This window comes from Epinephelus fuscoguttatus, linkage group LG7 (genome assembly GCF_011397635.1).
Source record: "Epinephelus fuscoguttatus linkage group LG7, E.fuscoguttatus.final_Chr_v1".
Taxonomy (NCBI): domain Eukaryota; kingdom Metazoa; phylum Chordata; class Actinopteri; order Perciformes; family Serranidae; genus Epinephelus; species Epinephelus fuscoguttatus.
This window is the reverse complement of record NC_064758.1, coordinates 19,715,345-19,733,995: the sequence shown is the minus strand read 5'-3', so window position 1 is coordinate 19,733,995 and position 18,651 is coordinate 19,715,345. Positions and strand designations below refer to the sequence as shown.

The 18,651-nt window shown below is 40.0% G+C and overlaps 1 pseudogene; it reads right to left on the bottom strand.

Moving 5' to 3' along the window:
- Positions 1 to 1,672: 1,672 nt before the first annotated feature.
- On the bottom strand, positions 1,673 to 2,805 carry LOC125891577 (protein phosphatase 1 regulatory subunit 3D-like; annotated as a pseudogene).
- Between the last annotated feature and the right edge of the window lie 15,846 nt (positions 2,806 to 18,651).

The window sequence follows — 18,651 nt, the reverse complement described above, 5'->3', positions numbered from 1 at the left end:
AGTAACTTTAAACCTCAATAAAATGTAAATGAGTTGTAAAAAAAAAAATCACTCCCCTTATAGATGTCATGGAGGGGGAAATAGGCTTAAGCTACAAAAACCAAAACTATTTTTTGTACCAGACTGTAAACATGTTTATTTCTGCTGTAAAGTTGAGCTTTTTAACATGGGGGTCTATGGAGAGGGTTACTCTGTATCGGAGCCGCCCCCAAGTGGCCATTCAATGAATTGCAGTTTTGGGCATTTCTGTGTTGACTTCATTTTTCAGCCCTCGAAGTTGCCACTTGGAGCCAATGTAATGATTGAATAGCACAGAGGGAGGGAGAGTTATCCCCAAAACAAGCAGCTAATTACTCAAGCAAAATGCAAATCTCCAAATCACATTATCACACAAGCTGCAGCAGCCACAGTAATATCGGAAAGTAGGCATATCATTAGATTTTAAAAACTTACTCTTTGATGAGCTGTAAAAAGCCTTGTTTTTTGTTTGTTTCACTATTGTCATGCATGCAGGAGCACAGAATTAAATTCTTTTTCCAGGATCTGTTGCAAATAGTTTATTTTGGTGAAAATTTAAATGCGACATGCAGATAAAATTCATTCATTCATTCATCTTCTAACCGCTTCATCCTCTTGAGGGTCGTGGGGGGGCTGGAGCCTATCCCAGCTGACATCGGGCGAGAGGCAGGGTACACCCTGGACAGGTCGCCAGACTATCGCAGGGCTGACACATAGAGACAAACAACATAGAGACACACCTACGGACAATTTAGAGGCACCAATTAACCTAGTCCCCAATCTGCATGTCTTTGGACTGTGGGAGGAAGCCGGAGTGCCCGGAGAGAACCCACGCTGACACGGGGAGAACATGCAAACTCCACACAGAAGGGCTCCCACGCCCGGGATCGAACCGGCAACCCTCTTGCTGTGAGGCGAGAGTGCTAACCACCACACCACCACGCCGCCCATGCAGATAAAATGATTTTGATAAAATATCTCTATTTTAAATTCAGATTTGATGACAGTGGTATTTATCGCACATGATGTATTCAAGAACTGTTGGAAGTTTTTGGAGGTTTCTTGCTATGATACATATGCTGGCAGGTTCAGAGAGTATTTCAAATACAAAATACAACCATTTAAAGTGGTATGTCCCTTGGCCAAGCCAGAGTAGAAAAACATCCATCCCTCCCTAGGGCTAGAAAAATTATTTGACGTGCCTCCCTTATTTTGCACCACACCCTCTCTATCGTAAGTAAAGAACAGTCCCTAATTAAAAAGAAAGCTACAAGAAAACCCATTGAGTCACAAAAAGCTAGTAGAAGATGCCAAGCTATTAGGTGGGACTTTGGCTTTCAATAAGAATATAAGTTACACTTTATAATACAAGCTGAACATGTAACACTCAGTTGGTGTCACTTCCATTTGATGTGCCCACTTTAAAGTATTTGTTTAAATAACCAGGAAAATCAATTAGAGTGCAATTTTAAAGAAGAAAACACAAAAGTCAAACAGTGGCACTGAAGCTGGCGTATATTAGAAGTGCATTAGTGTTCACACTGGCGCTGTCTGTCTAGAGTTGACAGTTTGTCTTGAATCTTACTTGAGTCAAAGAAATCCTTTGTTAGTCTAACAAAATCCACATTTTATGTCACAATGCAGTTATGCATATTTAATAGGTCTTGCTGTCAATGGTCATAAAGTGCTCTAAATTGGTTTCTTCTACCCTTTTTTTAGTCAACATCTTAGATGAAGTGCACATGCTGTCCTCGCATTCTTTGGGCACAGCGAGCTTGTAGTTATGGCAGACTAACTTATAATTCTCTCCATCATTGTTGTCCCAGTATTCAGCCCCACAGACTGTGTATCGGATGGCAAACTGCAACACTGCCCCTGGCTGTAGGAATGGAGGAACAGGCAGGTGGAAACGAAATGTATCACAACTGAACTGGCCCCCTCCTCCTTCCCAGGTCTTGGTGATGGTGGACACCCAAGAAGCTTTAGTTTCTGAGCAGCTCTTCCAGTCTGTAAACGAATAGCGGGCTGTGACATCTTTCTCAAAGTCCAAATTCATGAAAACACAACCGATGCAGGAATCCTTCCTGGTCACCAGGTTGTTGATTAAAAACCGGCTTCAAGTATGGCAAAGATATCTCCAGATGCTTTCCATCTGCCAACTCTGCATCCATCAGCAGTATGAAGGCAACATGATGTGGTATAAACGGATCCTCTCCAGGTTTAAAAAGCTTGACATCTTCCAGGTCGAGCCCCAAAGAGTCGACAAATTGTACTCTGCATTGCTTCTTCTTGTGTGTGGTGGAAGGCAGAGAGTGTGACTACTGTCGGACGATGGGTTTATTGGTTCACAGAGAGACTGCAATTGTTCCTTTGGCACAGAGACTCTTGGAATTGGCTTCTTGACTGCATTCGGATTGTCAGCTTGAAGCATTTGAGTCAGGTTAATAATCATACGGGGTCTTGAGACACTGCTGCATGAGCTGGACGCCTCCTCCTTTGCAAGGGAAATCCTCTGATGTCCAATGAACCACCCTTTATCCATGTTAGGTGAGAACAGCTGTCCTGGTCACCTGTAAAGGAAGTTTTGAAGCATGATTTATTAATATTATGACACATTCAACCCCAAAACATACTCTTATCTAGAGCACAATGACCCAGTAATAACATTAGTGTTCTCTTTTTACCTAAAAATGCATGATGATGTGCTGCAAACAATTTTGTTGCAAACATGACAAAACAGGAACAGGTGGGCAGAAAACAGTGGCTGTGCTCTCTGGTAGTACGTGCCTAAATGCAGACAGCCTATTCTGTTTTGTCTTCAAACACTTTTGCTGTCATTCAAACTGCCTTTAATGTGGTTCCATAAATTTGACATTGACATCATCTCACCATATAAAGAAATGACGTGTAAGTTAACATGTAAGTACGCTGCAGGGTGTAGCCTAACTTAGATCCTACCTTTAAAGTGGTATTAATTAGATTTGTGCTTTTCAGTGCATTATGGAGTCTCTGCTGTAGGCTACAGTCATGAAACAGGTCCTGATGAAAAAGGAGATACCAGCAGCTGCAGCAGAGAAGTGTGTCTGTGGCTGCACGATGGCAGAGAGGAGACACTCTGCGCTTAGCTGGCGTTACGCAAAACATAGTGTGTACATTCACTGGCCAAGTATCAGGTTGATAGGTGTAGGGTTAAGGTCACACCTGGGCCAGGACTAACAGTTAATGAGCAGTAGCCTACAGTAATACGGGCAATAAAATTAAGAATGACATCACTATGATTTATGGTTAGCATTAGCATTAGCATTATTATATCTCGGTATAGAAGGTTGCAGCTACCATATTTGATCACTACTTTAACGCACCACTCAGCGAACATCATGCTAAGTGATGCGAATCAAACACACTCATGTTGTAACCAGCAGGTGCATTCTGGGTGTGGCTAACATGCTAAATGCTAACATTGTGAATCCTGCAGGTGACTTCTGTGTTTATTGAGGCCTTTCTACTGTTTGTGACTGCAGAGCCTTATTCAGGTAAATGTGTTGGAATGCTTTGAAGAATGCAGTGGGACTGGTTATACTGGGAAAATACTAGTTGTATGCTTTGAAAATGACTGAGCAGAGATGTTGAATCTGTAGCAGATTGTGGAGGACTTCACAGTGCACAAGATTCACAAAAAGACATCCAGACAGGTGAATATAATAACAAATTCTTAACTGTAGAGGAGGGCCTCAATATAGGGTTTTCTGTGAGTGTGCACTACTTTGTGCAAAAACTGTGGTGCTCTGTTTCAGCTTTAATTTGTGAGTTTGTGGCTGCAGCTGCTGTCACATTTTATTGTTTATAGATGCTCTTGTTTTTTTGCCTTGGTGGTTTTATTCTGCAGTTTACTGTCAGGCTGTTTAATTACCAGCCACAACAGCAGAGCTGGTATTGTTTTCACCATGTGAGTCTGTTTGTGTCATGGCATAACGTGGTCCTGGAGACACCTAGGGTAGCAGGAACTATCGCAGGGGCAGTTAACCCTTACCAAATGTTTATTTATCTGTCTGTCTGTGGACAAATTTTGTCAACACCATGCAAAATGCAATCACAACATTTTACAGGTGTGTAGCTGAGATCATAATGAAGGCCACGTTTGGAGATGTGTGTGGTCTGAGCAAGGACCCCAGAGGTAGAGGGGTAGGAAGTAGGGAATGTGCCATTTACGCCCCTGACCCACATTTGTTTCAAGTCACAAATTGGCATCATGTCTGGTGTGATCTCGTCACAAGATGATCTCTATTATTCTCTCTGTTATTTATTACTGGTCATTTTTGTTTAATTGTCTGAGCTGTGTCCTCTTAGGTCAGGAATTTATTATTAGTTTGGATATAGGGGCTCTGTGGTGTTATGTGTGTGTGTGTGCTTCTTATTCTCTTTATATTGTAACCTAAATATACCATCGTCGTCATCATATACATTTTTCTCTTAATAAGAAGTGTTCAATAAGGTGCAGTACCATTTATGGCCTCTGGGTGGGTGTCTCCACTTGAAGATCTCATCAACTTGGGCCTGTTTTTTTTAAATCTTCCACCAATCTCTACATTATTACTTAAGTCAAATAAGTTCTCTAATGAATCGTGGTTACAGCTGATCAACACTTCCTGACAATAGACATAGTGAAATATCAGGGTGATTATGTGTGTGCATCAGTCCAAATGATAAAATCTGATAATATCACATATTTTTGGTCAAAATCTGATCCTTTCTGTGGAATATCTCTTTTCACTGTCTCTCAGATGTTGCAATGTAGTGTAACTATGTAAATGTATTCTGTCTGGCTTTGATTTGATTGACAGGTATCCCCCAAACCCTGAAACAGGGAGAATCCAGAGGGTTATTATACAGGGTGCAGTGAGCAGTGAGGAGCAATTTTACCCCCAGGAGTGAAGACACCATGCAATTTACATGTTCAACTGCATTGCTTACAGCGTGCTCAGTAGCCAATGGGATCTTAGCTGTGAGCTTTTCAAGATGGAGTATCTGTTGTTATTCTCATTTACTTTCACATACTATTTGACATATCTCACATTTGCGAAGGTTTACGTACATGTGTTTGCATACACATATATGCTCAGACCACATCATATTTTTTCTCTAATTTGGTGTTTTTGAATATATATATTTTATGTAGCATTCTCAGCAAACCGTAAAAACAGCTTGTTTCTGCTCCCTACCCTCCCTTTCCACTTCCCCATTTTTCCTTTTTTCCTCTTGTCCTTGGGAATTCAATCATGGAATAATGTTGCTGGAAACCTTTCCTCTATGTATTCATGTAACAAGGCTTGGCTAGTGGGTGTTATTGTATGTCCTTGAAATGATGTAGATGCTATCAGTTTCACTGCTGGCTGTGAATGCTGAACACGTGAATGAGGTGGAGAGGGAAAAAAAAGATGGTTCGGTGTGACTGTAAGTGAAAGTTGGAGCAGGTGTGGTGATGACAGGTGTAGTGGGAAATCTGCCCATTTTTATGGCCTCCTTGTGGCTTTTCTATTGTCACCAAAGACAGGCTCGTAGACGGAAGACGGAGATGAACAATAGCAAATTGATATGCTTGCATAATGGGACCAAGGAAAGGGAAAATATGGCTGACAAGAAGTAAAATGAAGACGTGTCAGCAAGTATTAATAGTTGACTGCAGCATGACTGATTGACTGTGTGTCACCTTAAAGATCAAACTGCAAATATTAAAGCAAATTATTCTTTTGAGGATATGGAAAAATGGCCACATATATTTCAGAGATTCTGATGTAAAAGATCATTAAAGAAAATAGGTATAGTGTCTTGGAAACAAATTATAGTCTGTGTTGGATTCCTGCACAGTTAGAGCAGAAATCTTGTGGGCCAAAGTCATATGACAAACATGATAAATGGGCATAATTCCCCACCTCGTGCTCATATTGTTTCCAGACTGACCCAAAACAAGTCTCAACGCCACCCCTTGACCTCACGGCCCCTCCCCCCTGGGCTCCCATTGTCAATCATGTATTACATTGTGCATTAACCTGCCATTGACCTTTGTATGCTAAACCCAATTGCCATATTATCTCCACCGTAATGTTCTACTCTTAGTTATCTTCCTCGTACTGAATCAGATTTTGTGTCCCACTTTACCCCCAGGCATTAAAAAAAAATGTCTCAAATGACTGCTATGGAGGGATGTGGGGGGGGGGGGGGGGGTTGTGTCATCTAAATCACCAAAAATGGGATCTGAGGTAGAAGCTGCATCAGTAAAGAGGGGAGAGGATTTTTTTTTTTTTTTCGCTGCTAGAAAGGAGAGTTTGAAGCTGGACTCATTTTTTTCCCCTATGAAAATTCATGGATTTTTTATATGTAACCATTTTAAAAAGTCTCTTCTGGTACCTGACACTTGTAATAACTAATTATCACATACTGGCTTGATCAATTATTAGCTTCTGTCATTTACGACCAATACGCTTGACCAATGCTCCCACAAATGTGTCCACTTATCCCGCTAATACAGAGAGTAATGATAATCCCGTGATAATGTTTTGAAGTCAAAATAATGCTAATGCCTCTAATGATGAAGCATGCTCAGAAATCCCTCCCCGTCATCCCATTGTCTCCCGTGGCGGAGGAGCTGGCCCCCGCAGCCCCATGGGAAATCTGTAATGTATTCAGCCAGGCCTTGGGAGTAAAATGAAAACAAATGTGGTGTAATAAAGGAGAGAAGATGAAGCGATTCTGTGATGATGCTCTCTACCAGCCTTATAAATCAAAATAAAAGTGGAGCAGGTCATATGTGTCCCCACCCTCACTAGATACACACACATACGTATATACATGTATATGTGCATATGTATATACACATGCAGTCACATATGAATGCAGACCTTTTGAGAGAAGAAGAAGAAGCCAAAATAATACATTTTATCCCCTCAAGTAGATGATTAGTTCATGTTGTTGCCAGTCATTTAGACTTCTGTGTTTTAAAAAAATCCTAAAAAAAAAAACTGATTTAGCCCAGTTTTGATATTGTTGTAATCGATATCTTGGACTTAAACTTAAGCATACTCGTATTCTGATTTTCTGTTTTTGCAGGTTAGACAATAGATAATTTGCTGACCTTTTTACTTTGTAACCCCTTTAAATGATGACGTGGAATCCATTATCACAGTTGCATACATCTAACCAGGTCAACCACATAGTTCCTGTTCTATTTAAATATTTCTAGATGCCTGAAAATTATCTATCAATTCACAACAGTAAGCAGGAATTACAAGAACATCTGAAAAAATAATAATTTCTGCAGTTTAAGGGTTTTTATCTAAGCTCTCCCACCCTCTTAATTATCTCATGACCCCTCAGATTTATCTAACAGGCCCCTTGGGCGGTGTCGACCCACAGTTTGAAAACCACCAATACTGTAATTAAACAGGATTGAAGCTAATGGCAGCTGTAGTGCTGCCGTCCACCTGTAGGGGCTGCTGTGGTGTCAGTGTACTTCACTGTATGAAGCCAGTAGTCCCAAACAGAGAGACTGGAGGCTTGGTGATGGTACAGTAGTGGCAGCACTCATTATACTGAAAATCCCCCCCCCCCAAAAAAAATTAAAATGGGGAAGAAAAATTCTCACAAACAGCTGGTTATCTTGGCCCAGATTTGCAGCAAGACTCAAAGATTCATTGACGAGGGAATTGGGGTTGATTTGAAAATTGTCACCCTCATGTACTTGTGGTGTGTTAGGTTGTAGGGTCAATAACAAGAGGTTAGTTTTTTTTTTTTTTTTAAACGTCTCCTTCAGTCCCTGCAAACTTTAAAGACGGGTTTGAGACTTTCTCTGACAAGGTGGCTGCTTATTACACAGATAAAGAATAGTAAACAGAAAATACAATAAATAATTGATGCCTAATAAGTTGAGGGAGAGCGCACCAGGGCTCCTTTTTTTATTTTCGGGCCAAGAATAGAGAAAGCCTCCTGAGTTGTTTATTTCCTCCCTTCGTTCTTTCTTTTCATGTCCTTCTCATTTTACGAGCCATGAGTCAACACAGCACACGTAAATGATATTTTGACACAGAGATCCATGAATAATGCATTTGAATTTACTTTTATGCTGGAGTTAGACCCCTCTCAGCACCCTTTCGCTCCCTCCCCATCTCTCCTTCTTCTCCCCTCGGTTTCCCCCCTTTTCTCCCCTCCTCTCAGTCCCGACCTCCAATTCCTCTTCACCCCACCCTCCTCCTCTTTTCCCTCTTCCTCTCTTCACTATTCATCCTCATCAGAGCTCAAGCTCATTTCTCCTCTACTTGCCCCTCCCTCCTTTTTCTCCTCTTCCTCCTCCTCCTCCTCCTCCTCCTTCCTCCTACACCTCCATCAGACAGCAGAGAGGAAACGGAACAGGATGAGACTCGAGCTTTTCAGAAGTGAAGATCTACTGTATCAGTGTTTATTATCCAGGTCTTGCTCAGGTGGCTGCTCACTGACACATTTTTATAATCATGAGATAGGAATTGGGACAGACACAGGCGAGGTATTTTTGCAAAAGTTGAGGACAAAGATTGACTTACTTGCTTACTTTTGCGACGAGCCAGTGGTCTGAAATAAGGTGAAGTAAAAAAAAAAACAGAAGAATGAAGCCTTGTTTAAACTTGATTTAAAGGACAAGATGTTACGAGTAACATTTCAATTTTTAAAGTAATCAACCATTTCAAAAGCAGGGAAACCTTTTGCATATGTCGTTTTACTCCACCTAATGAAGGCCTCTAAGGTCAGCGAGACCCTGATGAAGCCAACGGCACGCATTGATTCACTGTCTAAATTAATCATCAATAACTTGATGTGTTCCGATAAAGTCATCAGCAGCCGGCACACTGCATGATCAGCAGCAATCATTCTTCCCTGCCACATCGCTGATGTTTGGCCCCGGGCCCACGAACCACAAGCCAGACACAGCTGTGTTTCTGAAGTAAATTAAAAGCATTTATTCTGCTGCTAAATAGCTCGATTGTAGTCATGACAAAGAGAGGAAATGAGGAACAAGTTCAGGGCGCTCCAACCATCTCGTCATCATCTCTGTTATTATTTTCATGATGCTTCTGCTCCTCCACCTATCAGTGTTGTCATCATCTTCAGGCCACGTGTTTTCCAATACCAGGATCCATGCTTTCTCCTGTGTTCAAAAAGGTCCTCAGAATGATTTTATAATTTTTTTATAAGCTTTGGGAGCCAGTTTAATTTTGACATTATTGGACCATAATATAAACATAATATTAATATAATATAATTGTAATTTAAGTGCACTGAGATAAAACAGGTCTTCTGCACCTCCCCTTTGCTCTGTTTTCAGGATTAAGCCAGTGATGCAAGACTTTGGCCAATCACAGGTCATTTCAGAGAGAGAGTGTTTCTGTTTGCTAGCATGACCCTTCTGTGAAAGCCTGATTCAGTGGTGGAAAATTCTGCAGAAAGTTGCTTTTCCAGCATTGGCAACAACTGTCTACACTACACCACACAACTGCTGCAGAAGCCTGAATCCAGCCAACACAAACCCCAGCTCAGAGGATGATTCACTGCCAAATCAGGAAACTTTCTGTTGCTGCTGTTACACAGGTTAGACCCAGCACTGAGGCTGGCCATTAGCCCATTATGGCACCGAGCGCTGTGGGTTTTGCACTGGAAGAATTTGAGCTGCTACAGCCACCAATCGATGCTCCATCTCTTGAGTAGCTGCTAGCTCTTCTCATGGAAAAGCAGTCCACAGCAGAGAGAAGCAAAGCGGAGAGACCGTGTGGTGGCTAGCTAGCTAATTTATTCACTTGTGGTCTGATGAACAGCAGAGTAAGGAGGGGCTGAGCGCATAGGCTGCACACAACTGTAAAATTAAATAAGATTAAATAAACTGATGTATGATAAATGCATGAAGTGCATTTGCCGGTGGACTAATGGTGGGAGGGGCTTAGGACACAAAGGGTTGCAGAGAGAGCTGCAGGACTAACCTAGTCCCATTCCGAAGTCATCAAACTCCAGAGCTTGGGCAGTGACTTGAGGTGTCAGACACTGATGAAAAATGCCGTCCTTTAACATCGGCATTGTATGCGGCCAGTTTACCGTAATAGTTTAACGGTGCTCAGCGGCGTCAGGGGGGCTGTATAAGTCCATGTAGGGATGGGGGGAAAGTTTGGCAGATCAGTCCAACAAACAGTCACCTTCATCCAGGAGAGCGGTGTTTGCATCCCATAAGATTATAAAGATAAACGCTGTTGTTTTTGTTGCCTAAACCCAACCACGTGCGTTAGTTGCTGCAGGGAAAAAAATGTCAATTTGCGTTGTTGTTCTGACGTAGAGCATTTATTTTGAAAGAGACTGTATGCAAATGGTACATTTCCTATAAGAAACAGAAGGGCATTTTGAAAGAAGGACATGGAAGGTCCATGACCAAACATCCATATGTGACAAGGTTGGAGTGAGAATGTGTTTGAAGGATAAGGGCATTTTACCAGATTTTTACCTACCCCAGCTTTAACTTTCTGGAGGTTTTCATAGCTAAGTTGTTGCATTCAATCCACTGACAGTACTGACCTGCATCATCTGCCGTTGCTTTCGGTCTTCATTTCGTGTTAATCAAGAGAAGTTAGATGATATTGTATCTTTCTAGGTTGATCTTTAGATTCCAATAAACTGATTTTTTCTGTAGCCTCTCCTGCCAGGACTCTCTCAGCATACCCTGATTATCCTGTTAAAATAAATGTTACATTAAAAGAAGATTTTTTAGATGAGAGATTCAGTGACAGTGATATTATGCTACGATCTGAATAGCTACCACAAATACCTCAGCAAGGTCCCCCCCAGAAATGAGGAATAGCTTAGTTTTGTTTTTTTGTTTTTTTTCCTTTCTGGGAGTTTCTACCACTAAACAAAATTGTCACTGGCCCACTGACAGTATTTACCTCTTATCATCTGTTATGCTTTGTCTCTTGTTTTGTTAAGCCACACAGTCTGGTTACATGATACTGCTTAATTTTTATTTTTTCATGTAAACTGTACTATAAATTTGTCCAGGGCCTGATCTTAGTGGCTATCTAGGTAAAATAAAGGTTAAATTTAAATGACATAAAGCCTCAGTGATACAAATTCAACACATACTGCAAAAAAGTCTCCTCTAAGCTACTTCAGATACAAATCTTATCATACAGGAGCCTGGGGCTGAATGTATATCGATGCTGAAGTCTTTGACATTAAAAAGTTTGGGAACCCTTGATCCAGACCATAATCCAGATGGCGATAGCAGTCGCCGGCTGCGGCCTGTAATCTACTTACTTGTGAGAAATACAGTCCTCATCCCTCTGGTGTGAAATCCCTCTGCGAAAAGTGGCTCCGAAGGAAGCAGGGATGAATAATCTGCATCATCCTCATCGTCCACAGAGTGGTTCTTCATTCATAATTTACAACCCACCCCCCATTACATCTGATGAAAGCCACTGACCTGAAAATGCAGAGGGAATGAGCGCCTTCATGTGTGGCGTTAACTCTGTCTGTGTCCGTCCTGTACATGTTGCCAGCAAACATCATTAAATGAGTCCAGCGTCAACACCGGGATCTGATGCTGTTTCTATTCATCCACATGGGAATACGACACTGACCAGGTTTCCATACTGATGTCTGATATTTGAAAGAAGCACTGTAACATCATCCTAAATATAATACACATTTATACTGCGTATTAAAAGGACCTTTAGAGTGTAATTGGCTGTTTTATGTCAAGATGCACAATTATTAATCTCTGAGATGTGATCAAATGCTTTAATAATCCAGCAAAATTAGACTAAAGACCACATGCTGGGCTGTTTTCTAAGTGAGAGGACATCAAAGAGTGTCGTCCATGGAAAGAGCGTTTTCAATATCATGCATCATATACAGTATAGTATGCATGTGTACATTCTGCACTGGAAAGTCAAATGTATTAAATGCATTTCTCTGAGACTTTTTTCCCATGCTATGACCCAGAAACTTGCATTTTCCCAGTGGTATTTGAAAAGTGCAAAGAAACACACTATGCAGTTATATTTATTTATGTTGTGGTGAGTGCATATGTGTGTGAGTGTGTGTTTGTGTGGGACTGAGCGCACATTATTGGTATATTTCGTCGTGGTCATACATTTTCCTGAGCTCAAACCTCTTTTCGAAGGCATCCTTTTGTTCTACTGATTGGATTGAAGCAAACAATGGAAAAAGCTTAGCTCACAAAAACAAGTAAACAGTAAATAAGTGCATCATCCTTTTACTGAAAACAGAAAAAAAAGCTAATTTAAATGAGTTATTTAATAAACTTTTAAAGATTTTTTTATAGCTGGGATCTGCTGAAATAATGTTATATAAGCAGGTTCTCGGCCAACACAAGTTTTATGCTCACCCTTTTCTTTCTTGTAAAACACGACCAGTTTTCACATTAAATATATAGGCTGTTTAATCGCAGTTAAATGCATTAGTCACCGTGTTGCCCCGAGGCAAGGACTGTGTTCACAGCGCATCATTTGCTGTGATATCTAAAGCAACCATATCCCTTTAAGCTAGTTTCACCAAGTGTATTTCTTGTTGCAGTTAAGTGCATATTTAACAGACTTTCTAGTTTCTTCCACATAGTTATTCATATCAAGCTTTGCAGAGATAAACCAGTCTCTGAGTGCAGTTTAAGAACTCCAACCCTCAAAAAAGTTAAAAAGTGGAACAAAAAGAGGAAGCTCCAACCTTGTCAACACTGTACCCATCCCATATCGTCATGAAAATCAGTTTATATTGAGAGCCTCAGTGTGACTTCAATGCACCGCATGAGTCATCTGGGATTATGAGTCATATTCTACCTCAATACAACAAGAGCCCCGGCTTTACCACACACCTACAGACAGGGAAACTTTTCACAGACTGAAGTTACCACCTCAGCATGCCTGCGACTGTCGACTATACTAAAACTGGGACAGTCTCTCTTTTCTTCTTCTTCTTCTTCTTCTTCTTCTTCTTTTGTAGTGCAGCCCAAATGTTCAACAGATGTGACTAGATCAAGTTTAAGATGGCTTTAGAGGGTAAACAATGTACCAGCAGTGAGGAAATGGTGGCTGAAAGGAAGTGTTTGACCTTTGAAACTTTGCATTGCTTTTAAATTTTATTTTGTATTATTATCATTATCTATTTTTATTGCATTCAAATCTGCTAGATCTGGCTTTGTGATAGAATAAGATTCAAAACCTCACATTTTTAGTGATCAGCCTTTTACAGATAGATAAATGGAAAAAGCAAGAAATAAAGTAAGAAAGAAGGACAGAAATAAAGAAAGAGGGAATGAATAGCCTGAATGGAATTGCTCTAAACAGCCTATAACTTAATTAAATCTAAAATGTTGCACGCAGAATCACAAATGCACAAACACTCAAACATAAACACGCAGGAACAAAGACCCTCGACTCGGGCTTAATTAAGTAAACTTCATCTGAAGTTGCAAACTCTCTTTGAAATGGATGCATCTATGCCATTATAGGGAAATAATTGTGGCCACTTTCATCCCCCGCGCAATTAGTCTCTCTCTCTGTGAAGTCGTCAGTCAGGCAAAGGACAAGAGCAGACAGAACCTTTGTCACTTTAATCATTCCTATGTTTCTTTTTTTTCCACACTGGATTGGAATGACTTCCCTACAGTTGAATGTCAACAACTCAGTATGTCCTTCAGGCCTATCTCGCATCATTAGTGCTCTTCTTTGTGCTGATACGGTGACACCACCAACCTGTGCTGTATGTCTCGGGGCGTTAGGAGCAGTGTGTACTACGTTTATGTTATTTCCTGCACAGATCTTGCTCGTAACGTTTCAACACAAAATGCAAAAAAGATCATGTGTCAAATTATACAACTATTAGCATACACACAAGTGGAAGCAGTTATTATAGTTACATCAGTCACCACAAGGTTGTTGCCTACAAAGTTGTTTTTTCTGTAAATGACAGATTAATCTGTGGTTTTAAAATACAGATCTAGTACATTTATTAATGTATTGTAGAATGCATCCAAAACCCATCAGTTAAAGAGAGGGTTTTTTTTTTTTTTTTTTGTCACATAGAAAATCATAAAAATGCTCAGATAAACAGAAGTACTTTTAAGTATTTGGTTTTTTTTTTCATTGATACTGTGACTGAATACAGACTGAAAGACAAATCAGTTTCAATGTTTTTTATTGTGAAGCATCATTTTCAAGCCCTGTGACAGGACCAGGATAGCCCTGTGACTAGGATAAGTGGTTCTGGATAATGAATGAATGAATGAATTAATGATTTTCAAAGATAAAATATAGTATTGGCATGCTTCTTTTAATATAAACAAACATAATGTCAAGCAAAGAATACACTACAAGAAATATATTTAAAAATAAAATAAAAATAAACGAAAAAACAAAATAAATAAAGGAAGCTGAGTGACAATTCTAGCTGAAATGTGGTAATTAACACAATATATTCAGTTTCACCGCCTTTTTTTGCGCGCACACACACACACACACACACATACACACACACACACACACACACACCTGGTTGCTTTCAAAGGTTTTGTCTTGTTCTTGTTTTGTTGACGACAAGTTGGTGTTTCATGTAGTGCTGTAACATACCTCATGATACACAATGACCTCACTGGTGTAAAGTAACAAAGTGCATTTACTCACATTCATAAATACAATAAAGAAAGTATTACTAGTATTTCAATTGTTGTTGTTTGTTTAAATTTTAAATTTAATTTTTTCACTCTGTTAACAGTTACGCACAGGTCTGAAATACACACACATGCACAAACAGGACCTATACAGGCACAAGTGGAGACATGTCAGAGTGAGGGGGCTGCCATGGACAGGCGTCCCGGTCGGGGGGTTCGGTGCCTTGCTCAGGGGCACCTCAGCAGTGCCCAGGAGGTGAACTGGCACCTCTCCAGCCACCAGTCCACGCTCTGTATTTGTTCTTGATGGGGGATTTGAACAAGTGACCCTCCAGTTACCAACCCAAGTCCCTATGGACTGAGCTACTGCTGCCGTGGTATTACCACTTTATACCTCTCCTTATATTCACTGCATTGTATGTTTGACAGCCACAATATTATATATATATATATATATATATATATATATATGTGTGTGTGTGTGTGTGTGTGTATGTGTGTTAAAATCTATTGACTGTTATAGAAAATATGCATTGTTAAAGTTTGTATTACCCTACTATATAGAGAGTTGGTCAAATTAGCTAAATTAAATAAACATATCATGAATAAATTGGCTCCACCTTGACCAGTGACAGCATTCAAAAGCTGCTTCATGTTCAAGCATCAGCAATAATACAATAACAGAACATATTATATAATCTATGAAAGGGCTTTGCATAATAAATACTTTAGTGCTACAAAAACATTACATCTACCTCTACATGGATTGTGGTATTTTTATCGTTAAAGTAGGCAATGTACTGTATTATTTTAATTACTGTAAGTAAAACATCTAAATAGCCGATCACTTCCTGATTTTCCGACTGTCATTCTGCCACTGTAATCACAGATTAAAGTGACTTATTGTCTTGTTGGGGATCTTTGGCGCACATTCTGTGTGGCGACTGCCGTGAAGCCTAGTGAACCAAAGCCACAGTTTGAACCCCCCTCCCGCCCCCCCACCACCTCCCAATAAAACTGATTTGCTCTGGCATGTATTGTTTTGGAAAATAAATCAGTCGACTCTTTCCACTTCATGCACTCATGACATCATTTGTTTCCCCTCTTAACTCAATTATTGTCACTTAGTTCATCTGTACGGCAACAATGACCTGTAGCTACAGTATACAGGGCCCTTCCCACTCTCTGAAGCATGACGGAAAGGACTAGGAAACGGTTACGCCTTGAGCCTGCAAGTTTGTCAAAGTTAAATACAAGAGAGCATATTATCCGCCTTATTTTTCTGTCACCCAATCCTCTTTTTCCCGCCTCGAAAATAAGCTTTAAGGTAATTGTGTCATTGTGTCATAAGGCACAGGGAAAAATGGTAATCCATTAAATTGTACTCAGTGTTCTCTGTTGCTTTTGTAGTACAGAGCGACACCACAGGATTTTGGAAAGGTGAATTATGAATAATTGCCTTTGATCCAGAAAGCCTGACGAGTAATAACATTTAATGCTATAGCTGATCAATGAAAGTGAGGCTCCGTGTTTTTTTATGTCCGATGAGACAGTTTGTCAGAAGGTGCCAGCTTGTTTATTATTATATTCACAAAGAGAGATTGTGGTTTACACCGGTTAAATTGCCACAAAGTTGCTAAGTTTACTTTTAGTTTAACCTTTAACCTTTGCTGCCTGACACGTTCATCAGCCACTGAAACGTTAAGCTGCTGCTAGTTTGGATGCAAAAAGTCGTCCTGGTGAATAATTTAGCGTTAAACATGAGAGGGGCCAGATGTTATTGAACACACATTTGAAAAGGTCTTTGTTCTGTCAATTAGTTGATTAAGTATCATCTACTCCCCTGTTGCCGCCTGAAACCTGATCTGTTTTTAAACGGATTCATATTACAGGGACAGTGGAGAGAGCAAGAGAAAGGGGACTTTTTCAATTACATGTCAGCATATTTGACTGACTGTCAGCCACCATTTGATCAGGCTTTTACTTTAATTGCTTGCATTTCATTAAGTATAATCATTTATGGAGGAATTTAATCAGTGGGGATTCAGCAACACACTGTGTGGACTCAGAAAAGGCAAACAGACAGCAGAATACGTTCAATTAAAGTATGAGAGGTTTCAGACAGTCTCATCATTAGGTTTAATTTAATATGTCGGTGTTTAATTAGGTTTGTACCACTTAATTCAACATTTTTAGACTTCGTACATGCAGGTCAAAGCCATCAGCTCAGTAAGTGGACAAACAACTGTATAATAAACACATGTCAGCACCAAATTACTGAATGAAAAAAATCTTTGGTTATTAACAGTGAACATTGAAGCACTGGAAGTCAACAACATGCCTGTCAGCGCTAATATTTTAAAGGGTTTGAAAGACACTTGAAATCCTTTTGGAGAACTGAAACCCTTTGTTTTTAAAAACTATTTCTTCCCACATGAAATACTTTCTTCCTACACAAAATCTCTAGGATGCCTACTGTACTGTAGATGTGATCGTTTGCAGGGAAGAGGACAACAGCGGCGAAATACAAAGACACAAAGAAGACAGAGCGTGAGCATGAGTGGGTTTGAGGAAAGAGAGAAGGAGCGAGTTATGAACTGAAAAATGTAGAGGAAGAAGTATTAAGATAGACAATAACACAGTATGAAAATACTAATATTTTACAAGTAACAGTAACATTTAAAATTTCAGTTAAAGTACAGGAAAATGTTGTGAATCAAAAATAAAAGTACTGTTTTTGTGCAGAAGGCACTACTCAGGGTGTTGTACATTTCATACACAAATTACTGACTATTTTTAATGATGCATTCACATGTAAGAAACATTAATATACTGTTGGGTATTTAATCTAATACAACCATTATATTTCTTTAGATAATGTTGTGTTTTACATTGAAAGTCTTCATTTGAAAAGGTAAAGTAGAATGAGAATACTGAAGTTCAGTGGGTATCAAAAGTGTACTTAAAGTCCAGGTAAAGCAAATCAATGATTTCTTTCCACACACATTAGACATGTGTACTGTATTGTTTTGTTTGTTTTTCAGTATTTCTGTGTCCAGGATTTTTTTGGGTGAGCCTGAAATTATGGCTTAATGATACATTGGAGCCAAATTTGATATAACCCCCCACCCCACCTCCACCGTACAAAAACAAAGTAACTAATAACGTTCATCAGTGCCATTTCATTCAGTGCCCATTGAGTCCACTATGTTCAGCAAGCTCTCTAAGCTCTTACAGTCTAATAAATATAATAAACACCTCTGTTAAATGCCACAAAACAAACGAGCTAACTAACTGTTGCTAACCAATATACCATTAAACCAATATTATATATTTTGTTTAGTTGTGTACTTTGATTATCAGAAATGTTTCCAACAATTTTTCAAACCCAGATAAATATGAAATATTAATAAAAGTTACGGACCGTGTCATTAGGTCGCATGTCAATGGCGACGTAACTCCAGTTACCATAGCCATTAAATGAAGGAGAAGAAGAAGAAGCAGACCGGATGAGACGTCAGAGAATGAATGTTACTGTTGCTAGGCTAAGCTAACTCGTCATGGATCATGATTATGCACTGACGGTTGCTGCACCTTCTGACACTGAAGATGTCCCGGTAAACAAGCCGGTAAAACGGAAACGTACGGGTCAACCAAGCGATCCCAGAAGAATTTGGGATAAGAAGAGAGCTAAATCCAGGATAAATATTGGTGTGGCCTTTCCGAGATGGAAAGAGCTTCGTGAAAATCTAGGACTACAATTCGACGCCGACCTCGCGTGTGTTCTACTAGACAGGTAAGCAAACATCTGGCTGATGTTATCGAAATAATAATCATTTCGACCAGTGTATTGCAAGCACTGCTGCCAGGCCAGCGGCCTCTGCTGAGGAGCGGTGGTGCCCCCGGCGGGCAACCCTGGCTAACCACAACATGTAACGATAGGT